Source organism: Tachypleus tridentatus, chromosome 9 (genome assembly GCF_004210375.1).
Source record: "Tachypleus tridentatus isolate NWPU-2018 chromosome 9, ASM421037v1, whole genome shotgun sequence".
NCBI lineage: Eukaryota > Metazoa > Arthropoda > Merostomata > Xiphosura > Limulidae > Tachypleus > Tachypleus tridentatus.
Genome location: NC_134833.1, coordinates 125,266,263 through 125,294,020, shown reverse-complemented (window position 1 = coordinate 125,294,020; position 27,758 = coordinate 125,266,263). Strand labels below are relative to the sequence as shown.

At 34.3% G+C, this 27,758-nt stretch overlaps 1 long non-coding RNA gene across 3 annotated transcripts; it reads left to right on the top strand.

The window, feature by feature from the left end:
• Window positions 1–1,587: 1,587 nt before the first annotated feature.
• LOC143227245 (uncharacterized) lies at window positions 1,588–27,758 on the top strand. 3 transcript variants are annotated; one of them, XR_013014961.1, is made up of 3 exons: window positions 1,588–1,779; window positions 24,899–25,097; window positions 27,456–27,758. It is a non-coding gene; the product is annotated as an uncharacterized LOC143227245 (long non-coding RNA). The 3 variants fall into 3 exon arrangements; XR_013014960.1 differs by lacking the exon at window positions 1,588–1,779 and adding an exon at window positions 21,935–22,089; XR_013014962.1 differs by lacking the exon at window positions 1,588–1,779 and adding an exon at window positions 21,943–22,148.

Genomic DNA, 27,758 nt, shown 5'->3' with positions numbered 1-27,758 from the left:
TTACGGTCAATCCCACTATTCGTTGGTAAAAGAGTAGCCCACGAGTTGGTGGCGAGTGGTTATAACTAGGTGCCTTCCTTCTAGTCTTCCCCTGCTAAATTAGGGACGGCTAGCACAGATAGCCCTCGAGTAGCTTTGTGCGAAATTCAAAAATAAACAAACTTTCTAAAATTTTTCACTTTCTAGTTGAAATTTGGTAGAAGCAAAGGAAAAACTTTTTAATGTTTGGTAGTAGGCTTCGTTGACAGAACATTGATTTAAATTTTTAGTATTGTGCATTTGAATACTTTACAGTGAAAATACGTTTTGTGTCTGTGATGAGCTATTGGGTTAAATTATGAAAGAGGATAAAGACATATGTATGTATAATGTGGCTTTGATATTTGTGAATACAATAGTTTTAGCATCATTTGGGTTATTAATAACAAAATGTTTTTGTATATAGGTAAAATACTGTTTATAAATATCCTTACATTCAGGGTGAGCAATTTTTGAAAAAAAGTTTTGAGGATTTTCCTTTTATATTGTTTGTAGTTTTACAAACACATATCTATTAATTTAAAATATTTCTTTCTATATCAGATTTTTTTTAACTTTTGTTGTCTGCGTTAGCCCAAAGTTACACAATAAGCTATGCACTCTCTGTCCACCACGGGAAATTAAACACCCGCTGTATGTCCGTAAAATTAGCGCAGACTAACTGGGCAACTATTAAATTTAAAATGGAAGCTAATTTTTACTGGTTTGTAAATAAGAATATAAAAAACTGATAATTCAAAAACTATACAATTCAGTGGTTCATACATTGTTGCTACATGTCAAGGATATAGCATAAGGTTAGCTATTAAAACTCCATTGAAATTAAAAACAGTCTGTGGTCAGCACGAGTTGTTTATATTACTTCTTTTATCTCCCCTTCCTCTGTATTTTTTCTGGTCCCTTCATTAAGATTATTTCTAGCCCACTGCTCTCCCCCAAGGCCTTTCTAAAAAAACTTGTCGCCTTACACAGCAGCAACATCTAAGACCTTGTACGTTAACTAATATTATTGTTATAATTCAAGCACGGGCGGTCCATCGTTTAGTGTCCCGGTTCGTTTCTAGCCAGACGTCCGGTCATTAGTATAACTCTAAAGTATAGTTTATCCTATAGGAGGAGACTATTGGTCAAAAGATGGCTTCAGCCACAAGATTTTGACTCCGGATCGAGGCTAATATAGCTTGTTTTAGACAACATTTATATTATACTTTTCTAATTTAATCATCGCTGGTCATTCTTTACTACGTCAAGAACTCTAGAAATCTTACAGAACAGTTCCCACTGGCGTCGTCGAATGTTTGACCTTTCTTCCATTTACCTTATTCGTGAACACAAGAAATCTTCCATGGCCGAATTACCCTTGATTATTAATGTATAACTTATAAAAGTCCCTTTGGTTACTTGCTTTTTAGGTTATTCTTCATCTCAGGGGAAAGTACGCTCCACCAACTGGGCCATCACTGCGTTCTATTTATTCAGCTCATTTTTTGGCAGTAATGCAATTCTTCCCTGCTGAGTTAAAGTATACCTTTCTACTTGCAATCTGACAGAAATGTGGTCGAACTGTTATACTCGGTGGTTAATAATAACCTCTAGAGGCACATCTACACTTGTATCTCACCAGAATCTGACAGAAATGTTTTCATTTTCTCCCCCCTGAATAATTAATGATAGTCATTACGGATATCTCCTCTCTTCCAAGGAATTTTTCCAAACAGACATGCTGATTAATGCACCAAGGTAACTAGATGAGTGATGTTTCTAGCCGAGCTGTGTCGTATGTATTTGTTTTTGTTGGGTTTTTTTCTAACGTCTTCCTTGATCATGCTTTCCTCATGCTCGACACAAATGTGTTCTAGTGAAAAGTTTCACTTGAAACATTAACGGGTTACTTAGCTAAAAAAACAAAACAGGTTTAGTTTATTGTTTACGTATTGATGGACGATACTTCGTCAATGGTTGGATAATATAAAAGGAGTTTTATATTAAAAGCGAATATTCTATAATCCACTTGTATTATTATTAAACTAGAAACTTCTAGCAGTTTAGTTACAAAAAAAGATCATATTTCTTGGCTAAATGTGTTAAATGTTAAAAAAAATCTTAAATATTTCAAAGACGTCTAGACGTCTATAATGTCTAGTTGTTGAATTACGTTACAGTTTTTGTGATGAATACTAAGTCGGTTTTTTTGTCTACACATTTTAAAAGTGCTGATAAAATATTAAATGTTTAAAGAACACCGCATTAATTAAGATTATTGTTGCATATTATATGAGATTTTAACGCAATATCATTGGATTATTCCCGATGTGGAAGAAGTGAGAATAAATTCAGTGAGCGTTTGACCTGAATCACTGATAAGTCTGTGAATGTGTGGGGACAAATAATTTTTAACTACTATCGCGGTTCGATCCTTTGTAGGTCCAACTTATAACCCACTAAATATAACCATTTCGGTAAAAGGTACAAAACGTATGTATTTTATATCAGGGCATATTGTTTCTATCAACTTTGTTAAATTAGTTACATATTTTAGTGGTAAATCCGAATACTTATTCTGATTCTGTTGGATTAAAATATACAGTAAAATACAACGGAATTAATCGCTTGTTTGTTGGATGTTGCATAAATTAACACGAGAGCTAAGTGCACTATATGCCCGTACTTTTGAAGTAATATGCTAGAGTGAAGGCAACTAGTAACAATATCAACCGCCAACTCTTGTTAAACAAAGTGGCGGTATTTGACCATTACTCTTGTAACGCACCCATAGCTTCAAAATGCTTGCCGGAATTTCTGTTTGCTGTAACAATATAAGAACCACAAATTATCACCTCCACAGTCCAGTACTCTTACCACTTGGCTGTGCTTGGCCAATTAAAGATACATTCCGCGTTTTACATCGTGCGTTGAAAGATGTTACTTCCATTTCAACCTGCCAACTTGAAGAGTTATCGCTAAAAAGTGATGTCGAGAAACCCACTTGTTGAGAAATATATATGCAAAAACAGCTCGTTTGGGTTGAGAAAATATTTTACATAGAAGAGCGAACAACGTTTCGATCTTCTTCGGTCATCGTCAGGTTCACAAAGAAAGAGGTAACTGACCGGAAGCTGACCACATGTTTGAAAGGGGTTGTGTAACTGAGTGTCGGAATGTAGAGGGCGGTGTTAGATGTTTGAATATATAATTTTATTTATATTAATATAGGTATAAAGGCGTTTCTTTATATTGGTTTATTTTGGGTTTAAGTTGTTGTATAAGTAAGGCTTCTTTAATTTTGCGTTTGTTTATGTTTGTTTCTTTATTTAGTATTTGAGTGTTTTCTATAGTTATGTTGTGTTTATTTGACTTGCAGTGTTCGAAAACGTGTGAAGGTGACTTTTTATGTTCTTTGAATCTGGTTTCCATTTTTCTAGTTGTTTCTCCAATATAGAAGTCGTGGCAGTTATCACATTGTATTTTTTGAATAATGTTGGTGTGGTGTTTGTCAATGTAGTTTTTACATAGTATAGACCTCAGATTTGTGCCTGGTTTTTGAATAAATTTGGTATTAACTGGAATGTCATATTTTGTTACTAATTTTTGCCAAATGTTGGTTATTTGTTTGCTGATGTCAGAAATATATGGTATACAGCAGTATATGGTTTCGTGATTTTTTGATTCGTGAGATATATTTACTTTAGTTGGTTGATTTTGCTTTCTGTCTAGGTGTGTGCGTATAATGTTTTCTACGGTTTGTGGAGGAAACTTATTGATGTTGATGAAGTATTGTTTTATGTTGTCTAATTCATCGTTAATTTTATCTGGTGAGCATAGTTTTATGGCTGTGTTTATTTGGTTTCTTAGTATGTTGAGTTTTTGTTTTGTTTCATGTGGTGAGTCCCAAGGAATGTATAGTCCAGTATAGGTGATTTTTCGGTGGATTTTTGTTTTGAATTGTGTGTCGGTTCTTGTAATTTTGAGGTTCAGAAATGATATTTGATTGCTTTCTTCCTGTTCACATGTGAAGTTAATGTTGGAATGTATAGAGTTAAGGTGATTGAAAAAATTAAGTATGTGTTCTGTAGATTTGAAATCCGCAACCGTGTCATCTACATATCTGTACCAGTATAGTGGTGGATGTAATGCTGTGTTAATTGCTTGTGTTTCAACTTGTGTCATAAAAATATTGGCTAGAACTGGTGATACTGGGTTGCCCATGCTTAGGCCATTTGTTTGTATATAGTTTTGGTTGTTGAACATGAAGTTTGTCTTTATCGTGGTGAATTCTATGAGGGTTGCTAACTGGTTACTGGGAATTTCTATAGTTGGGTTAGGGTGTCGGATATAGAGTTCTAAGGCTATCTTGCAGGCTTCAGTGGTTGGAACTTCTGTAAAGAGGGATATAACATCGAAACTGGCCATTAAGGCTTTATGATTAAGTTGATTAAGATTAGACTTGAAATTAAAAGAGTCTTTGATGAATGAACTGGCTGATGTTACGTATTTGGAAAATGCCCATGCTATGTATTTACCAAGATTGTAATTAAACGATTCATATATGGACATTATTGGTCGTAATGGACAATCTGGTTTATGAGGTTTGGGGATGCCGTATATTTGTGGTGTGCGTGAGTCGGTTTTACGTAGGTAGGAATAAAGTGTTTGTGAAATTGTGTTGGCTTTATTCATTTGTAGTAGTAATTTGTTCAGTTGCGTCTCGTGTGTCTTTGTTGGATTTGTGTGTATTGGTTTAAATTTGTTCGTGTCTGATAGGATGTTATTCATTTTTTGGGTGTATTCATTCGTGTTCATTATGACTATAGCGTTACCTTTATCTGCTTTTAGAATGTTTATGTTTTTGTCTTGTTTTAGGTTTTTAATGGAATTAATCTCTTTTTGTAAGGTTGTTTTTTAGTTTTCTGTTTTGTGAAATTATGTTGATGGTTTTGTGAGAAAATTCTTTGAAAAATCGTTTAAGATGTTGTTTTTAGTTGTTTCTGGAAAATATAAATTTGTAATTTTACCTGGGAAGTTTGGCTGTTGGATGTCAATAAAATTATCTAAGTTGTCTTCTTTCTGTTGGTTGTTTCCTTGTTTTTGTTCTCTGTAGAAAGTATCACATTAACTTCACATGTGAACAGGAAGAAAGCAATCAAATATCTACATTCCGACACTCAGTTACACAACCCCTTTCAAACATGTGGTCAGCTTCCGGTCAGTTACCTCTTTCTTTGTGAACCTGACGATGACCGAAGAAGGTCGAAACGTTGTTCGCTCTTCTATGTAAAATATTTTCTCAACCCAAACGAGCCGTTTTTGCATATAAATCGCTAAAAAGGTTATGAAAATACTTTAAACTTAAATTTAAAAGAAACAGTTAAACAAACTAGCTCAACTCCACCCCCTACGTAGTGATTCAGCTGTAAATATGAGGGCTTACAAATTAAAACATAGAATTTCGATATCCATGGTTAACCTCAAAGATAAGCAATGTACCCACAGTCGGTATTGAAACAAGATCTTTAGCGTTATAAGGCTTCAGACTTATTGCTGCCACTGGGTGGCATGATTAATTCTTTTTTTTTATTATTAGAAGAGGCCTGCTAAACTTGGTTAGTAGAAATAAACTTACATTGCACAGAAGAGAATCCACAACCTATCTTATATTACTAAAATTTACCAATTACCTACTTGAATAATTCCTTTGGAATGACAACTATACCAAGGTAACATTACAAAATCATATATTTATCTATAAAACGATCTTTACATTAAAGTTGTGAGTTTTATACAAAACACCAGTTTAAATTGCGACTACCAATAATATTAAGTTACTCACGTATAAGGCAAAGTTACAAGGGCGTTATTATGCGACGATCAATCCCATTTTCCATTGAACTGGAAGTGGGTGATGTCGATTCATGTATTAGTCTTTGAGATATCATATGTACAACTAATTGTGAATTTTTCTCTTCCTCACTAAAATATGCAACTTCAGAGGAGAAAAGAAAAAATTCACGGTGAAAAAAAAGCCTAATCCGTTTTTTGTTTCGCTACTCAAGAACTTGATGTCAAACCTTGCAAATATATACAACTAGACTAACAAATCATAAATCAGATAACAAGGCTGCTTACGTAAATAAGGTAGTCCTATGTTTTAGGTACAAGTGTTAAAGATATTAGACATACCAAAACCGATATTGATCTGACAGTATTCTTAAAAATTGTTCTGGAGGTATTGCTTTATCCGGTAGATGTTTCTGATACTGATAGTGAACAAAACGCACCGTGGAGATGGCAGTTAGACAAGTTGAAATAAAATAACATAGTGGTAGCATTGTAATATTTTGTGGTTCATTGATTGTCTTTCGAATAATAACCACAAGTAACAGGAGAAACGCCATCATGTATCTAAAACTGAAAGTTTGACTTGATTGAGTTAAAAAAAAAAGATTGGATACAACATTAGGTGTAATAAAATAAATCGTTATTAATGAAAAAAAAACAAATCAAAAGAGGAATACACAAAAGAAGACTGTAGATTCTAAGGATGTTCTGTATTCTTCCACACAGAGACTATGGAATTATATAAAGACAATTGCGTAATCTCTTTCAGAGGGCAGGAGCTATCCACGTCATTGGTTATTACAAGTGAAGTAGGCGGAGTTTACCCTCCAGTATATCACGCCAATTTTATCAAAAAATTAAATGAAGAATTCAAAAATGAGTTTTCACCAATGTCGTCCCTGAAATATCAGATAAATTGTATTTGATTTGCTGTAATTATTATTACAAAAAAAAGTCCATAACTATCACCTAAATAGAATTTGTATTGATTGTGAGAACAAATAATCCAGCAAAAATGACCTTATGCAATTCAATGGATATTGTGTCTGGGAAAGGTGAATTTATAAATAGTTGAAAGAAAAACATACTCATTGATATTAATTTCATTTTTCACCCAATCATACTAATGAACTTTTCAGACGTCTGCACCTTCTTCCTATTATCGCATTATACATGTTTGTTTGTTGTTAATCACAGAGCTACTGAGTGAGTTATCTGTATTGTGCCCACATTACTTTAGTATAATCAAAGGGAAATAATTTAACAGCCAAGACACATAATGTGGCCCTTGGATTAGGAATATCAAGTGGTCATTAAACATTTCACATCCCTATTTCATAATCTATATGGGCACTTTAATTTTTTTTATATTTATAATTTACCTACAACTTACTCAGTGCGAGTCCCGGCGGTTAAGGCACGAGACTCATAATCCAAGGGTCGCGGGTTCGAATCTCCGTCACACAAAACGTGTTCGCCCGTTCAGCAGTAGGGTCGTTATAATGTTACGGTCAATCCCACTATTTGTCGATAAAAGAGTAGCCCAAGAGTTGGCGGTGGGAAGTGATGACTAGCTGCCTTCCCTCTGGTCTTACTCTGCTAAATTAGGGACGGCTAGCGCAGGTAGCCCTCGTGTACCTTTGCGCGAAATTCAAAACAAACCAAATTTAATGCGAAGACACACTTTTTACATGGTTAACAGTAACTAACTGCACTGAACCTTATATTCCAGTTTTACTTAAAAACCTTATTTTTTTCAGTTTTGCAGTCGTAAACTTCTGGACAAGTAGTCATGTAAAAGTGCAACAATAACTTCAGAGACCACATTAACCAATGTTACTGACATTAAAATAACCTAACCTTCAACTGCAAGCAAGAGTTAAAAGTTGTCAAATTCACAAATCAGAGGTCCAGAAATTATATATTATTCATTTTATATGTTTCCTCAGTGGGAGGTTATTGTGCAACGTTACCCCAAATGTTTAATAGCAATAGCTGGAAATAAAATCAACATGGTGAATTGAAGGATATTTTTTCTATTGCATATTTAACATATCTTATAAACACTGTTCCTTTTATATATCTCATTAAGTATGGAGCTACTTGATAGTCTAAAGCCAAAGCTCTATGGAAAAATAAAATCTTAAAATCTAGTAGGTTTCTTTCAGATTTTATTTTATGGATCTTGTAAAGAATTATCTAAACCAGTGTTTTGCTCAAATTATTACACCCAGAGGATATATTATTCTGCCCCCTAACGTACATTATTTGCTTTATACGCCGAGATCACAAAGTGTGAACTATTGTTCAATGTTGTCTGGAAAGCTGTACAACAAATTGCGCAATACTGTCGAGTTATCAAAGCCGTTGCAACATAATGGAATTATCCTTATTCATTTAAGCCTAATGTAGAAACAATGCTGGAAATTCCACCAGCACCAGCATTTTAAGCAAATTTTGCACTAAAGTTAAACAGTAGCCCAATTTGCCCCTAGTGACTCAACAATAAGACTGAAGAACAATTTAATATTTAAAACTGGGTTTCAATATCCCTGGTGGATATAGTATATACAACCCATTGAGTAGCTTTGTGCTTAAGAACAGCAATTAAACAAATAAAATAAACATTCTACAGCATAGGAGGTCGTTTTCGATTTTGACATATTTTTGATACAATTAAACTAACATTAAGTGCAAATTAGGTTTGTCAAGAAATATATCCTGTTATATTATGATTCGAATTTTTTTGGGGGTGGGAGTCTCTACTAGTGAGGCCCGGCATGGCCAGGTAGATAAGGCGCTCGACTCGTAATCCGAGGGTCGTGGGTTCGAATCACCGTCACACCAAACACGCTCGCCCTTTCAGCTGTGGGGGCCGTAAAATGTTACGGTCAATCCCACTACTTGTTGGTAAAAGAGTAGCCCAAAAGTTGGCGGTGGGTGGTGATGACTACCTGCCTTCCTTCTAGCCTTACACTGCTAAATTAGGGACGGCTAGCGCAGATAGCCCTCGAGTAGTTTTCCGTGAAATTCAAAACAAACCAAACTCTACTAGTGAGTTGCCTTAACTGTTTAAATCGATGTTGTTACTTTTTGTAACAAAATCATTTTACAACTGTTAATAACTTTGGTTGTGCATGATGGTATATTTTAAGAAAACAATTATTATTAATGTTTGTTTTATGCAATACGTCTTTAGTGATTTATTTCGACATTGAGGCCTTTTTTACACATCCTTGTGCCAATACAGGTATTATTAGTAACTCGATAATTTATGTAAACAGATATGTATGTTACTGGTAAAAACTGTATTTCTGTTGTTTTTCTTTTTTATTTTATCAGTTGATATTATTAAGCTCAACTTATCGCACGAGTTGTAATTTTACTTCGTTGCCCGATGTAACTCAACTTTCCAGCGTTTGGAAGTGTTCTGTTTATTTTTTACATTGCCTGAAGCACTTCGGCCTTTTCTGCTTTCCTACATTTTGACTTGATTCATTACTGTAGCTCCATACAGTGTTCCATTTTTTTAGTATATCCGTTAAGATTACATACTTTAATCAGACGTCTACATGGGGCTTACGAGGGGACTGCTATTTACGGTCTCTTTTCACTCACGTTCCAGCAATGCACGAGACACATGGTTATTTAAAATTATCTTTCTTATATCAGCGTACCTTCATTGTACACAAATAAATACTTAAATTTCTTTAGGATTTTTATGTTATACCATTAAAACATTTCTGAAATATCAACACTTAACGGTTTTTTTTTATTATTATGTTACATAAGTAATAAATTATACGGGTGTTTTAAAGCTGGTTCGGCATGGCTAAGCGTGTTAAAGCGTTTGACTCGTAATTCAAAACTCGCGGGTTCGAATCCCGGTCGCACCAAACATGCTCGCCCTTTCAGCCGTCAGAGCGTTATAATGTGACGGTCAATCCCACTATTTCTTAGTAAAAAAGTAGCCCAAGAGTTGGCGGTGAGTGGTAGTGACTAACTACCTTCCCTCTAGTCTTACACTGCTAAATTAGGGACGGCTAGCGTAGATAGTCCTCGAGTAGCTTTGCACAAAACAAACAATGTTTCAAAAATTTTTACCACAACCAAATAATTTCATTGTATGTAAAGAAGTAATGAAATTTCTAAGCATTTATTTATTGTAACAGGTTCGTTTTTGTTTCAAAAACACTAAATATGCCATAAATATTATTTACATTTTGGGTGCACTGTTGGTGAATGTTATTCAAGTTATTAAACTTGCATTAAAATTATACATATTTGAAATTATTATTCCGATTTTAGGAATTTTAACAGTTGTATTCATGCATGATGAATTAATAAGATTGGAGACTAAATAATTTATAGAACATATATGAAGACGAAATTCTACAACAAACATTATCATTAGCTGTAACTATCGTAATAATTGTGTTGTAAGTTCCTACTGTTAGGTTGTAGCAATCAGATACGAATCACTGACACGGTAAGAAACCTAAGTGTTATTTATTTATTCTTCTATAATTAGATAATAATAATAATAAACGGGTATTTATATGCCACGTTTTGGTTGATAATTCACTACCTTCTTCAGGAGAATATGAAAAGAACTGGAAGTGATGACAAAAACCTAAATTCGAACCTTGATTCCTTTGTCTCAAAAGTAGGATATCCAACCACTCATTCGAGCTTTCTCTCCCATGCTGTTGAATGAGGTGACCCTAGAACAAATCCATTCAGTTTAGTGGTCTATGACACAGGGTGTTTGGAAAGTCACTGTGAAGTTTTGTAATAATATATTATTATATTTCAGAATTTGATCCCAATATGGTTTTAACAACTGAAGAACGTGTATGGCTCGTTGAACATGTATTCCAACGGTGGTCACTTTCAACATTGTTTATAATTTTCTTTCATATTTACCTCCTGTATTCTGTATTGAAATATGTCTGTTAATAAATATATAAGTGCACAGTGACTTTTCGAACACCCTGTATAATATTCACTGGCATGACACATTGTGTCTTACTGGGGTTTATAAATATAATGCTCACCATAGTTTAGAAAAGGACTAAAGAGGGGCCCTAAACATTTTTAGTTTTTTCCTCTCATTTATCAAGTCAGTAATTTGTGTTTGGCAAGTCTCATAACCTTATGGACAACATAATTAAGATAATAATAATGATGGTTTATTGTATTACTTGGAATGTCCATCTTTGTGGATAACAGATCCAACTGATAGACCCAAATGAGTAAGTAACAGAACAAGTAGTCATAAAGTTGGTTCATCATAGCCTTCATATTACCGCTTTGAGTGTATTCACTTTGGTGAATAAGTTCCACTAACCAATATTGATGGTAGTTATAGATTCTATTCATAAAGAACTTTAAATGGTAAACACCATGAATTTTCAGTCAAGGTGAATAGTATCTCGAGACTAGAGAGCTTTTCGGTGGATTATAAAGACCATCAGATGAAGCAAACACCCATGAAACATTGTTTGATATACTTCATCCCCATTAGTGCACATACACTCCATTAAAATCGTTAATTCAAACGACGTTAAAGGCAAATTTCACTAAAGTTAAAGCTTGTATTTCATGTTTTTAAGACTAACAAACTAATACCTTTGAGAAATTTCAATATCCATTTTGTAATATTTTAAAGTAGAAAGGAATTATTTGTATTCACGCACTGACAAGCTCATACATCAAATGAACGTCACAAATTATATTTTCATCCTATTCTGTATATAAACTATATCTATACATTTTTATTCGAATATGATAGGCTTTATTATTATGCTTCAATTTAACATTTTTAATATCAGACAAATTATATTAATATTTCTACATGAAATAACCCTACAAAAGCTATTATAAACACTAAATATATTGAACAAACTCAATATTAACAAATTAAAATTAGAAGAAACGAGAAGATAACCAGAAGATAGGCTTAACAAACATGCCATATTCTCAACACAGCTTTAGTTGACACTAGAGAAGAAAGGCAGATTTAAATCTAACACATGCCATATCTGAACCCTGAATCTGTTCCTGGTCTCGTGAAGAGATCTGTATGTAAGTAATTAACGGCAAAACTTTGATACTAGAGAATAATTTATACCAATAACTATGTAATAAAGCTCAGGCTAAACTTGTAATGATGTGTAATGACACTTTATAACAAAAGGGGTAGTAGATATTTAATCACATGCTGTCATAATACACTGAAAACTCTGGAAAACAAGTTCATAACTAATGGGCACTGATTGACCTTTGAACAGATACACGTACGTGCGAGAGGGGAGGTCGGCTGAATCCTTTATATTTATGATATAAAAAATTATACTTATATGATTACAATGCAGCTACTTATAACTTTTAACGTATTCTATGTAGTATATATTATTCTAATGAAATATTAGCATTTTTTGACTTGCAACAGTCGCTTACAATAGCTTCAGTTGACACTTCATATTCTCAAGACGGCTGGTGTGGGTATTAAAATTTTAATTAAAATAAAGTACATAACAACGTTTCGACCTTCTTAGGTCATCATCAGGTTAAAAAAGAGAGTTTGTAATTGACCGTTGCCGGGAGTATGTTTTAGGTACAAGAGTGTAAACGAGTACGGGATTATAGGGGGCGTTGTAGTTAGATATTAGGTTATAAATGAGTACAGGTATAAAGGTGTTCCTTTATATTAGTTTAATTTTGGTTTGAGCTGTTTTATAAGTAGGGCTTCTTTGATTTTGTATTTGTTTATGTTTGTTTCCCTACTTAGTATATATGTGTGTTTTCTGTGGTTGTGTTGTGTTTATTTGACTTGCAGTGTTCGAAAACGTATGAAGGTGACTTTTTATGTTCTTTGAATCTGGTTTCCAGTTTTCTACTTGTTTCTCCAATATAAAAGTAGTGGCAGTTATCACATTGTATTTTATAAATAATGTTGGTGTTGTGTTTCTCAGTGTAATTTTTAAATACAATGGACTTTAGTTTTATACCTGGTTTTTGAATAAATTTAGTGTTTACTGGAATGTTGTGTTTTGTTATAACTGGTTTTCCAAATTGTGGTTATTTGTCTCTGGTTTCGGGAACATATGACATACAGCAGTGTAAATTTTTGTAGTTTGTTATTTCTTTGAATTTATTATTGCTTGCTTGTTTTTAAACAGGTGTGTGCGTGTGGATAATTTTTTCAACAATTATAGACGAAAAATCAACCTAAAACAAGACAACAACATCAAAATTCTAAAAGCAGATAAAAGCAATGCTATAGTTATAATGAACACAAATTAGTAATTCAAAAAATGAATAACATCTTATCAGATACAAAGAAATTTAAAGTAACACACACAAATCCAACAAAAACATACGAAATCAACTAAACAAAATATTACTAAAAATTAAAACACAATTTCAGAAAACCATTATTCTTATATTTTTAACTATGCAAGATCGACTCACGCACACCACGACTATACGGCACACTCAAATCTCGCAAACTGGAATGTCCACTACGATCCATTATGATGACCTATGAATCATTCACTACGACATCGATATATACATAGCGTGGGCATTTTCTAAATATGCAACATCAGTCGGGTCCTTTTTTAAAGACTCTTTTAACTTTAAATCTTTTCTTGACCAACTGAACCGTAAAGTCTTAATTGCCAGTTTTGATATATTTTCCCCCTTCACAGAAGTCTCAACTATCAAAGCCTGCAAGATAGCTTTAGAACTTTATATCCAGACCCTAACCCATTAATACGCATCCCAAGTAACAGATTTGCAACCATTATAGAATTCACTACTATCAAAACTAGTTTTATGTTCAATGACCAAAACTACCCACAAATAAAGGGCTTAAGTATAGGTAATCCCATACTTAAGATGACTTTTCGTGAAACAGACTGATTTTTAAGCGATCAATTCAGCCTTACACCCACCACTATACTGGTACAAATATGTTGACTATACAATTACTGGATTCACATCTGCAAAACATACGCTTAGTTTGTTTTTTTTAACCACGTCAATTCTATACACCCCTTAATTCTATTAAGTTCGTTTGTGAACAGGTAAAACTAACGAAACAGTATTTCTCAACCTCAAGATCACACGAACCAATAGACAACTCAAAACAGAAATTCACAGAAAAATCACTCATATTGGACTATACATTCCCTGGGACTCAGCACATGAAACAAAACAAAAACACAACATATTAAGGAACCAAATAAGCACGACCACAAAACTATGTTCACTCAATAAAATTAATGATGAAATCAACAAAATACACAACACTTCATCAACATTAACAAATTTCCTCCAAAAACTGTTGAAAAAATTGTATTCACACACTCAGATCAACAATACAGTCAACAACAAACAAACATGAATAACTTCAAAGAAACATGAAACTGTTGCATACCATATATTCCCGAAATCAACGAAAAATAACCACAATTTGGAAAAACTTATAACAAAACATAACATTTCAGTAAATACTGCTGAATATCGTATATTCCCGACATCAGCAGAAAAATAACCAACATTTGGCAAAAACTAGTAACAAAATATGACATTTTAGTTAATACCAAATTTATTAAAAAACCAGGTATAAAACTAAAGTCCATAGTATTTAAAAATTACACCGACAAAAACAACACCAACATTATTTATAAAATACAATGTAATAACTGCCACTACTAATATATTGGAGGAACACGCGGAATAAAGAAAACCAGATTCAAAGAACAAAAAAAAAAACGTTTTTGAACACTGGAAATCATTCGTTTCACGCTGATTGTGCTTCGACAATACGTGGTGAAGTTTGATCTCACCAAGTAGAAACCCCCTTTCAAATATTCTGCGTACGAGTCTGAGACAATCAAACATTAATTGAAAGGTATAGAACGAATAGCTCAAAAACCCATTAATGGATGTCCTTGTAGCTATATCATCTATGAATGAAATTCGACGGGGTTCGAATCTCCGTCACACCAAACATGCTCGCCATTTCAGCCGTGAGAGCGTTATAATTATAATGTGACGGTGCATCCCACTATTCGTTGGTGAAAGAGTAGCCCAAGAATTGACGGTGGGTAGTGATGATTAGCTGCCTTCCCTCTAGTTTTACACTGCTAAATTGGGTACGGCTAGCGCAGATAGTCCTTGAGTAACTTTGCGCGAAATTGAAAACAAACCAGACTTAAACATTTAATTACATTTAATCAACTGTTATATCAAATTAGTCAAGGAAATGATAAAGTAACTGGTAACTTTCTAATTATTATTTTTCCATCGATCGTTTGAAACGCACATTAATATGGTCCAGTAAATGAAAAGGTGCTTATTATATCCATTTACTTCTACCACTTTGACCAAGTTATTTTATAATCTTGTTATGTGAATGATGACGAATATTCCAATACTTTCATTAATTATTCTGTTACTGTTCTGAGGCTTGCTGAACACCTGTGGATAAATATGCAAAGATTGTGGAGTGATATCAGATAAAATACCTTTGAAAGAACCCACCCACTCTCACATAATATTTATAGTGCATAAATTAAGTTCATGGATGCTTACTTGCATTTTTTTTTGCGATCATATATGAGGTCCCCTGTATATAGCTCTGGAAGAATATTTTGTGTTTGAAAGGGGGGGGGGGGAAATCGAATCCCTGATTTTAGCATTGCAAATCAGGAGACTTACCACTGTACTAGGGGGAGGCTGTTTTCTACCTTTATAATTTCAAATATGCTAAATCTTGTCGAGAGATTGTGCTAATTTGATCTCAAGTGTTCTTTCCGGTCAACTAGTTCAATCACAAAAAAATGACAATGTCTCACATTACTTTGTGTGTTTGGTGAGGGAGATGTGCTCTAAGATTGTCTCATAAAGCAAAGTAACTTCTAAATATCTGTGGTCAAATCATCTTGATTGATCAGTTATAGGAAGCACGTGTGAACAGTTTTCATGTTTTCCACCAAATTCGTTTCTAACACTGAAATATCTAGAATGTTTTATAATATCGTGTTATTTTTCAGCTTGATTATTATGTAAATTCATTTATGTGATATCACTATTATAAGAAGTTTCAAAAACAGTTTATTTTCATCATATTCTATTTAAATATACTACCTTTCTTTATGTTTTATTTAAATTAATCTTACCGACTCTATGATTTATTAAAATTGATAGCCCTTCTCACTAACATGGGTCACTTATAACTAATCTTTATATTTGGCTGAATTTCACATTGTCTTGCCGCTTTCACTGCATCTGCAAGAAGCCTTTACACCTATCCTTTCAAATATTAATATATATGAACCTCTCGTTGTTTGCGCGAGGTTTACCTTTCGAATTCCACACACATAACATTCCTCTTTACAAATGCGTCTAGATTTACATGGTTAATGTTACAAAGATCTTGCTAATAATATTTTAGTGTTAATTTTTTCTCAGATTGCACTTCTTTTCTTAGCTCCGTCTACTGATACAAATAACTTATCTCACTTCAAACGGCGAATCGTAACACACAAACAGGATTTACTTGTGAAATACAGTAACACCATCCTGAGGAGGCAAATTCGAAGAACGTTACAAAGTAATGGTATAAAACTGGTACAGTGTTTTTCAAATATTTTGTTTGTTGTTGTTATTGTTTTTTTAGGGGATCAATCCCTCCTCTCACAATTAACGTCTCAGCTGGTATCTGATGTATTCTTTATTAACTATCACAGGCTTTCAGTATACGCTCTGTGCTTATACCTTGTAAAATAATAGAAATGACTCGATGCAGTTTTGGAGATTCGAAGCTCACGTTTTTCTTTTTCTTTTTGCAAAATTTCTCACAAAACTACACAATGGTTATCTACGCATAGCCATCTTAATTTGAAACTTACAGATTAAAGAAAAAGCATTTACTCAAGAACACTCACCATCAAATATTGAACTACATGTGTACTCTTATCTGATGGAAGGTGGGATTTATAGTGCCCCAGGTACCAAAGAGAGGATCGCAAAAAACAACAACTCAGATTCGCTATCCGAGATTGCTAATAAATAATCCACACCCTACTCGAAAGTATACTACAACATCTCATTTTAACTGTTTCATGTCTCCCGTGATGTTCAATTGCAATTTTACTGCTAACCTAATGGTTAGGCTTAACAGTTTAGAACAATACTAACGAAAACGCTTTTTTCAACTTCTAAATTGAAAACTCGTCGTCGTCGTGGCGATCCCTCGATTTCGAAGATGATAGTCCTCTAAGTTCATACATGAGTCCGAAGATTGCTAATGAAGCCAATCTTTGTTGCACAGGTCTTCTGGCAGTGAGGACAGGTCAGTTGAAATGGAAGGAGAGGATTCGGTAGTAACTGGCGTTGTTTTCTCTTCTGTCGCTTCTCTTCAAAATGTTGTCTTCTTGATAACTCAAAAAATTCTGCTCCCTGATGAATAAGGGATCTCCAGGTGGCTCGGTCGTCAGGAAACAGAAATTGAAAACTACACATAAATTCAAACAATAAGCTTTGCTATACATATTTCAATTTATAATTTTATTATTCTTATTTATTGTGTAGTGTTTATTATATCTACGTCTTGCGGAAAATTCAGTAATGCAAAGCTATTAACTTGTCACACTGTTTATAAATGATAAACACTTTAAGAGTTTACATGATTATAGAATCCAATATTTTCCAATACTCAGGAGATGTTTATTATATATGTAAAAACGGCTGGTATGGATAGAGAAAGCACTATGTAGAGGAGCGAATAGCGTGTGAAGGTGACTTTTGTGTTCTTTAGATCTGGTTTCCATTTTTCTACATGTTTCTTTAATATAGAAGTCGTGGCAGCTATCACATCGTATTTTATAAATAATGTCGGTGTTGTGTTTGTCAGTGTAGTTTTTACATAGTATAGACCTTAGTTTTGTGCCTGGTTTTTGAATAAATTTAGTATTAACTGGAATGTCATATTTTGTTACTAGTTTTTGCCAAATGTTGGTTATTTTTCTGCTGATGTCGGGAATATATGGTATACATCAGTATATGGTTTCGTAATTTTTTGATTCGTGGGATATATTTACTTTTGTTATTTGATTTTGCTTTGTGTCTAGGTGTGTGCGTGTTGTGTTTTCTACGGTTTGTGGAGGAAACTTATTGATGTTGATGAAGTGTTGTTTTATTTTGCCTAATTTGTCGTTAATTTTATCGGGTGAATATAGTTTTATGGCTGTGTTTATTTGGTTTCCTAGTATGTTGAGTTTTTATTTTGTTTCATGTGCTGAGTCCCAAGGAATGTATAGTCCAGTATAGGTGATTTTTCGTGGATTCCCGTTTCAAATTGTGCATCGGTTCTTGTAATTTTGAGGTTAATAAATGATATTTGATTGCTTTCTTCCTGTTCACATGTGAAGTGATGTTGGGATGTATAGAGTTAATGTGATTGAAAAAATAAAGTGTCTTCCAAGACAGAAATGAATAGAGAATGAGACTTGGCTCTCCCAAGACAGAAATGAATAGAGAATGAGACTTGGCTCTCTCAAGACAGATATGAATAGAGAATGAGATTTGGCTCTCCCAAGACAGAAATTAATAGAGAATGAGACTTGGCTATCTCAAGACAGAAATGAATAGAGAATGAGACTTGGCTCACCCAAGACAGAAATTAATAGAGAATGAGACTTGGCTCTCCCAAGACAGATATGAATAGAGAATGAGATTTGGCTCTCCCAAGACAGAAATTAATAGAAAATGAGACTTGGCTCTCCCAAGACAGAAATGAATAGAGAATGAGACTTGGCTCTCCCAAGACAGAATTGAATAAAGAATGAGACTTGGCTCTCCCAAGACAGAAATGATTAAAGAATGAGACTTGGCTCTCCCAAGACAGAAATGAATAGAGAATGAGACTTGGCTCTCTCAAGACAGATATGAATAGAGAATGAGATTTGGCTCTCCCAAGACAGAAATTAATAGAGAATGAGACTTGGCTATCTCAAGACAGAAATGAATAGAGAATGAGACTTGGCTCACCCAAGACAGAAATTAATAGAGAATGAGACTTGGCTCTCCCAAGACAGATATGAATAGAGAATGAGATTTGGCTCTCCCAAGACAGAAATTAATAGAAAATGAGACTTGGCTCTCCCAAGACAGAAATGAATAGAGAATGAGACTTGGCTCTCCCAAGACAGAATTGAATAAAGAATGAGACTTGGCTCTCCCAAGACAGAAATTAATAGAGAATGAGACTTGGCTCTTCCAAGACAAAAATGAATAGAGAATGAGACCTGGCTCTCCCAAGACAGAAATTAATAAAGAATTAGACTTGGCTCTCCCAAGACAGAAATGAATAAAGAATAAGACTTGAATGAGATTGTATTGAGATATATCTTCTCATAAGTTTTTATATTTTTAATTAAGAGCTCCAGAACAATTTAAAAGTTAAATGTGGAGTATTTGTTTGTTGTAAAACACAAACATAAACAAAGGACTATCTGTTCTCTGCCCGCTACGGATATAAAAACCCAGTTTCTAGCATTGTAAGTTTGTAGATATACCGCTGTGGCACTGGAGGACTTGTGAAATATGTACTAATTACATATGAAACTACTACAGTAAACTAAAATACAGTTTAGCTACAGAAAAAAGCACTAAATATAATGAAAATTTACGTGTAACTTTATCAACGAAGTTAGAGAAGCCTAATTATAACATTTAACGTAAATTAATTTGTAAGCATGACAAGCTATTTTATATTGTACTGTACATTAAGTGGCATTTGCGCAATAACGGGATTTTGTATCTATTCTTTCTATGTGTTTTCCATCTCCTAATTGTCAGTATGTATTCTGTATTGTTTACTTCCATATGTATGCTAAATGTTTAAAAGTTGGAATTTCTGCCTACTAAATGTTAATTGTTTAAGTAATGTCATTTTATAAGTTTAAATATCAGACTATGCATGCCATATTTCGTTCACCAATATTGTTTTTGTCACATGATCGTGCACTTTTTCTCAGTATATTATCATATATCAAACCTGAACATTTCTAAATTCTTATTCGTCAATGTTTGATTTTAACAATCATGTTTATTTAATTTTTAATCAATTATAAAAAAATAATTTAATCTAGTGTAAAAATTAGAAATTATTTTTATTATTAAGCCTCTCGATTCCATGAAGGAACATAGGGCCGCAATCGCTTGCGGATTCATTAACAAGCTGGTTTTTTAAGTGAGTAGATTGTTAGCCTGCTGCACAACCCCCAACCAGGAGGAGATACCTTAGGTGTCCCTAATTTTGCAGTGTAAGACTAGAGGGAAGGGAGCTAGTCATCACCACCCACTGCCAACTCTTGGGCTACTCTTTTACCAACGAAAGGTGGGATTGACCGTCACATTATAACGCCCCCACGGCTAAAAGGGGCAAGCATGTTTAGCACAACTGAGATGCGAACCCACGACCCTCGGATTACGAGTCAAACGCCTTAACACGCTCGGCCATGCCGGGCACAAAAGAAAATAGAAATAAGATATTTAATTATTTTGTAAGATTTTTATACGCACGTGTTTGAACATTACTTATACAGAACAGTTGATAAATAACTATTAAAATAACTATCAGCGAAAGCTTTAGTATCGTAAGATTTTTACAAATAAGATAAGAAGAAATGTTAAGATTCGAACCCACGCAGATAACGTTAAGAGCTAGATGGCAGATAGACAGACGTCCTCTCTCGTTTTATCGCATACTTCGCTCCATAAGCAAAGTAACACAATCCCTGGAGTTTCAACTCTACGATGTTTGATATATAGCGAAGTTCTACTATAAATTCTGATTTATTATTTGTTTTATTTTTCAAAATTTTCTTTATCTGAAGCTACGTGTTGGAATATCTCGGTAGAAAAAACAACAATATTTTTATATCACAACAATGCGATTCACAAATAGTAATAGTTATATCTTCAAATTTTTTTTCAACAGATTGCTCTTTCGATCAAAATGTTTTTTGTGGAAACTGCTAACTACTAGTTGCTAACTTGGAGTCATTTCTACGGTTATGGCTTATATCTTTTTTTACATATATATATACGGGATATCCGAAAATGAACATACCAAAATAAAGTTAAATAACTTTATTGTTATTTGAGATAAGAGTGAAAATTTAATATAAATACAAGTAGTGTGTTTGTAAATTACATTTTGTTTTTGTTTTTCTGACATGGAGCGCGATTTCTTTTTTTCTTTTTTTGTTACGGGACAGAAAACGTAAACCTGCAGACGAGTTGTCTGGAACTCTAACCAGTAGGCTATCGTCAGCCCAGTTTGAGTTAAACGTCATTAATCTCCGAGTGATAGGACAACTATTACTATTACAGCTATAATAAAACCTACTAGTGGTTTAACTTCTTGTGACTTGTGTTTTCTTTTACAATCTTGAAACCCTTTGAACAATAATATTAAACTTTTCGATCGTTTCAATCTGCTTTGGGCCCGGCATGGCCAGGTGGGTTAAGGCGTTCGACTCGTAATCTGAGTGTCGCGGGATCGAATACCCGTCACACCAAACATGCTCGCCCTTTCAGCCATGGGGGCGTTATAATGTCACGGCCAATCCCACTATTTGTTGGCAAAAGAGTACCCCAGAAGTTGGAGATGGGTGGTGATGACTAGCTGTCTAGAGAGTCTTACACTGGTAAATTAGGGACGGCTAGCGCAGATAGCCCTCGTGTAGTTTTGCGCAAAATTAAAAACAAACAAACAATCTGCTTTCTTTATCTTACGGATATAACAAATACATTGTAGCGTGGTAGTACGGATAAACCCATCCTTAAAAGATGGTCCGAGAACACACTATAAATAGCAGACACTTTGCAGGCGTGGTATTTGTATATCAAGTGATTCATTAAACTATTTTTTTCTCAAGAAACGTTATCTAACTGTTAATGGCCCTATCTGTTATTTATTAGACAACCATACCTGTATGACGTAAAAACTCAATATAACAACTGATTGGTTAGAACTTGAAAGCAGTGGCGAGAAGAGGGTGAGGGGTGAAATTGAAAACATGTTGTATAAATACAACCTTCCGCTCAGAAGTAGTAAATTCACGATATAAATAAATATATATATGTTTCATTTGTCTGAAGTTTCATCGGAAAAGTACTAATAAAACTCAGGTAAGTCCCTTGTTTTCATTCCAAAATTAGTCGATTTCAAGCTTCTAACTCTAAATTAGGTAAGTATACATATTATTTTATCGTAGCAAGTCATTAAGAATTTTACAATTTTTAGCTATTTTGGCAACTTTTTAGTTAATTGTTTTATAGAAAGCAAAATCAGCTTGTATAATAATGAAACTCACCCCATCCCATATTTCACATTATATCTAGAATTTTCAATCAAGAGTGTGATATTCTTCGGATAGTAAGACACCATAAACAATGTACACTACAGTATATGTAACACTAGAACACTGAAGTATTTTTGTAATTTCATAAAAGTGTTACATACATTGAATTTGGAAGTTCGAGTATCACTAGAACGTTTGGTCTTTTCTTGAAAACATTTCATGGAACGGCGAAAGTTATTTTATTTTTCGATCTTTCTGCTACATGGACAAGTTTATTTCTTGAAGAGATTCCGTGAAGCAGTGTCATTTAGCAACTTACTCTATTTCTTCTAAATTATCAGATTTAATTTGTGAAGAAAATTTTGAGAAACAACGACGTTTATCTGTTTTCCCTTTCCTCACTACATAACTAGATATCATGACTTGTTTCATGCACGCAATTCCTGTATTTTTCTTTCTATATTTTTTATTCTTTAGTTATGAACACCAAAATAAATGAAGCTGTGAGATATAAAAATATAAAACAAAAGATATAAGATCATAGCTTTATTGAACTGAAGTAAAATATCTAAATATGAAAAGTTTTACGTGATCCAAAATGGCTGTGAGCCAGTTAATTCATTGTTACATAAATGCTCATTTTCTTTAGACGTAGAATCAAACTTCCCTCTTATTCTGTTAATTTTATTGTTATATTTTGAGCATGGGGAAATTTTGCGAGATCAGGAAAGTAGATCTCGTGATTACCGGATGTTTATAACTTTCTAAGCATTCAGTTGGAAGGGAAGAGATCCCCACAGAGAAAGAGACATGTTTGGTATAATACGTTTCAATATAAAACATTTCCAATTAACGATATATTTTTACATATATTAAACAATAGAGCTTTATTCCTCGATTTCGGTTGATTGGTCCATGCTCCTCAATGTTTGATGATACTATATCATTGTCTTTTTGAATATTACGTAATTTGAATAAGAAGAATTCTTTAATCAACCAGAAAAACTCATCAAATGTTGTCAATACACACAGCACTATTTTATAGCTGTATTTATGTTGTCAATACACACAGCACTGTTTTATAGCTTTATTTATGTTGTCAATACACACAGCACTATTTTATAGCTGTATTTATGTTGTCAATACACACAGCACTGTTTTATAGCTGTATTTATGTTGTCAAAACACACAGCACTGTTTTGTAACTGTATTTATTTCTTCACCTCATGGCTTAGCATGGCCAGGTTATTAAGGCACTCGACTCGTATTATGAGGGTCGTGGGTTCGAATCCCCGTCACACCAAACATGCTCGCCCTTTCAGCCGTGGTGGCGTTAAAATATGACGGTCAATCCCACTATTCGTTGGTAAAAGAGTAGCCCAAGAGTTGGCAATGGGTGGTGATGACTAGCTACCTTCCCTCTAGTCTTACACTGCTAAATTAGGGACGGCTAGCACAGATAGCCCTCGAGTAGCTTTGTGCGAAATTCAAAAACAAACATACATACCATACTAGCGTAAAGGCAGCCAGACAACAACACCAACCGCCAATTCGTGAAATACTCTAATCGTATAATGTCGCTAACAACAGTCCCACAGTATCAAAATATGAGGGGCGATTTTCAACGAAAAGTAGATCGTGGAACACTCGCATCCACATTCCGGAGAATGCTTATCACTAAGCCGAGATCTGCCCAGAATGCCAGGTTAAATAATGTGGTTTGATCATCACTCTTATAGTATACATATGGTTCAAATTATGGAATGACATTTTGCAGCAATGGAATGGAAACCATGAACCCTTGGATTCACAGTTCGAGAAAACGAAACATTGTTAGACCATGTCAAGCCCCATTTGCTTTAGGAAATTACAATAATATTAAGGCATTTGACTCGTAACATGAGGGTCGGGGTTCGAATCCCGATCACACCAAAAACGCTCGCCCTTTCAACTGTGGGGGTGTTATATAATATTACGGTCAATCCCACTATTCTTTGGTAAAAGAGTAACCAAAGAGTTGGCGGTGGTTGGTGATGACTAGTTGCCTTCCCTCTAGTCTTACGCTACTAAATTAAGGACGGCTAGCGTAGATAGTCCTCATGTAGCTTTGTGCGAATTTTAAAAATAAACAAACGTTTTATGTTGGTGCTTGTGACACGTAGACGAAAGTTGCCACTGACTTTTCTGTTTTTGGATTCTCATTTTGCTTAACGATTGAGGTGCAACTTGTTGCAGGTCTCTTCTAAGTGTTGTTGTTCCCCCAGTTTATTCATGTTCCACTGTTTTCCAATAACGTTAAGTGTAAAGAAAATTCAAAATACTTGATCTGAAGGCACCTTTGTTATTTGAATGTATGAATATTTTGTGTCGGAAAGAGCTTTTACGCACCCTTCCAAACGCGATCGATTTTTTTATGACATCACAGTACCTTTGTAACGCCAAATAATATTAAAATGTACTTCTGATAAATGCTGTTCCATCCTTACTTTATCTCAGCTGTGGTTGTCATGTGAATTCCTGATTTACATGTTCAAAATCGTTATAGTATAACTTATTCAATCTTCAGCATACGTATATATAACAGTTGGAGAACATGGTGTACATTATATAACGTTTGTGCTGTATTTTCTCAACAGATTATGAAACAGTTCGTAGTTCAGATTGTATTCTACTTGGCTTTGGTAATACTACCACTTACTCACATCAACTGCTACCCACCTGCTTTCGACCGTGACGTCAGATCTCAGTCCTTGATCACTAACGACTTAGAACATCTTGAAAACTTTCATGTTCACCCAGGCAGCTTGAAGTTGAACCAAGCCATCAAAAGAACAGGTAATATATTTTATTACGTTATAAGCTACAGCTAATGACGTGCCTTCAATTATTCAAGCTCTACAACCAATTAGTGAATTTTTTAAGACACAAATTTGATTTAGCTCCTCTTCACGAGAGGTTTCGACATCGAATAGTATGTAGATACAAAGTACTATGGAGAATAAATTACACTATGTTACGTTCAGTAATTATGAAACACTAGTTCCGATACTTCACCTTGGTTTGTTCTTATGTTTGATTTTCTGAATAGATCAACTATACTAGTGTAAATATACCGCAGATATAATGAGTATTGGAAAATTACACAACTTAGGTCGAATATTGTAGTGCATTTTTTTTGCGCAGATTTAGAGTGTAGTGTAAAATTACACTACTTACATCAAATATTCTAGTGTAAATATACCTTAGACATAATGAGTATTAAAAATTACACAACTTAGGTAATTTACACAATTTAAGCTCCAATATTAAAACATTAATATAGTGCGGATGTAGCAAGTAGTGTAAAATTACGCTGTTATTGAAACTTGTGACAACGGTTTTCAGGAAAACAAAATATGTTTGCCCTTTCAGCCGTGGAGGCGTTATAATGTGACGGTCAATCCCACTATTCGTTGGTAAAAGAGTAGCTTAAGAGTTGGCGGTGGGTGGTGAAGATGGTGGCGACTATCTGTCTTCCCTCTAGTCTTACACTGCTAAATTAGGGGCGGCTAGCGCAGATAACTCTCGTGTAGCTTTGCGCGAAATTCAAAAACAAACAAACAATACTAAGTCACTTCATGGTGGCGAAAATCGAGAGAATGAGGAGTTTAACTACTATATGTATGAACTTTTATTAAAACGCCATATTGCAACTCGAAAATTATCGTTCTTAGTAATGATTTTCAGTTTCAAAGTGTGAATTCCTTGTATCTTGGAACGTTGTTTTTTAAAAGGTAGACATCGATTGGAAATATTCGTTGTCAGTATTATTTAACTGACATAAATATTCTTACAGACTTGTATCTATTGTTTTGTTGCTTTAATCAGTAATATTCAAAATCATATACTTTTTGTGCTAAATAGTAAAACATTCTACTCCAAATACAGTTACAAAAACATACTGCTCCCAACATGACAGTTAACAAACTAAAACGTCAAAATCTGGAATTCGTTTCCCCGCGGTTGACACAGAAGATAGTCAAAATGGCTTTTTACTAAAACAAACAAGAATATACTTGTTTGTAATTGAACAGCCGAGTTACACAAATAATTCAGGCCCGGGATGGCCAGGGAGGATAAGGCATTCGACTCGTAATCCGAAGGTCTAGGGTTCTATTCCCCGTCACTCCAAACATGCTCGCCCTTTCAGCTATGGGGGCGTTATAATATTACTGTCAATCTCACTTTTCATTGGTAAAAGAGTAGCTCAAGAGTTGGCGATGGGTGGTAACGACTAACTGCCTTCCCTCTAGTTTTACACTGTTAAATTAGGGACGGCTAGAGCAGATAGCCCTCATGTAGCTTTGCGTGAAATTCAAAACAAACCAAATCAGATAATACAATGAATTTCCAGCAAAGTTGCTCGAGGGATATTTGCCCTTACAGTTCTTATCTTTGAAGTAATACATTAGAGAGAAGGCAGAGGGTTAATATAATCCATCAGCAATTCATTCTTGGGTTTTTCTATACTTACGGGTAACGGTATTTAAAGTCATATTGTAACGTCCACAGGACTACGAGGACGTAAATATTTGTTGAAGAATTTCAATCTCGCGACTCGAACGTCCTAATGAAAAGGTCATGTGTTTGTGTGTGTTTTGAATGTTGCGCAAAACTACGTCTCTAATTTAGCAGTATAAGACTAGAGGAAAGACAGCTAGCCCTCACTACCCACCGCCAACTCTTGGGCCACTCTTTCACCAACGAGTAGTGGGATTGACCGTCACATTATAACGCCCCCACGGTTAAAAAGGCGAGCAAGTTTGGTGCGACGGGAATTCGAATTCGCGATCCTTGAATTAGTAAGTGAGTGCCTTAACCACTTAATCATGCTGGGCCACCAGAAGGTCGGATAGATGGACATTCTTGTGGGGAAGTATTTAGAACAAACAAGTTTCTTGAGTATTCGTGTCTGTTTATGTATTAGGAAGTAAATTCAACGCATAGTGAGAACCATTTTATTCTGAAATAACCGAAGCAGGAACTTAGTTTACTGGTGATTTTAGCTTATCCAAATTTCATCCATTTCATTGCTATTTCAAAAATACACAAGTTATTTAAGTTAACATTTTATAGCTTTATATAATTGTAATTTATAATTATGATTGGTTAAAGGTGGTTTTAACATAAAATAAATCCTTTCTTTTTGTTCAGGAGCTATTGGAGTGGACATTCCAGACTATATCCTCTTCTACAAGGCATTTCGACCTTATCTGGCTAAGCTTAAAGAACGAATGCAGAAAAGCGGAAGATAAAGAGAAGCAGTGATCACAAGGTGTGACTGTAATCGTTCAAATCCGTATTTCTGTACGTGTAATGAGATATGGATTCCCGTTGAATAAATTTGTTTTCTTCATGTATTAGTTTGTTGCAATACTAAACCTGAATCCTCCGACTAGGTGCTGTAAAAATCAAATGGATTGACAGCGACGATAAAAGTAAAATATATATATTATA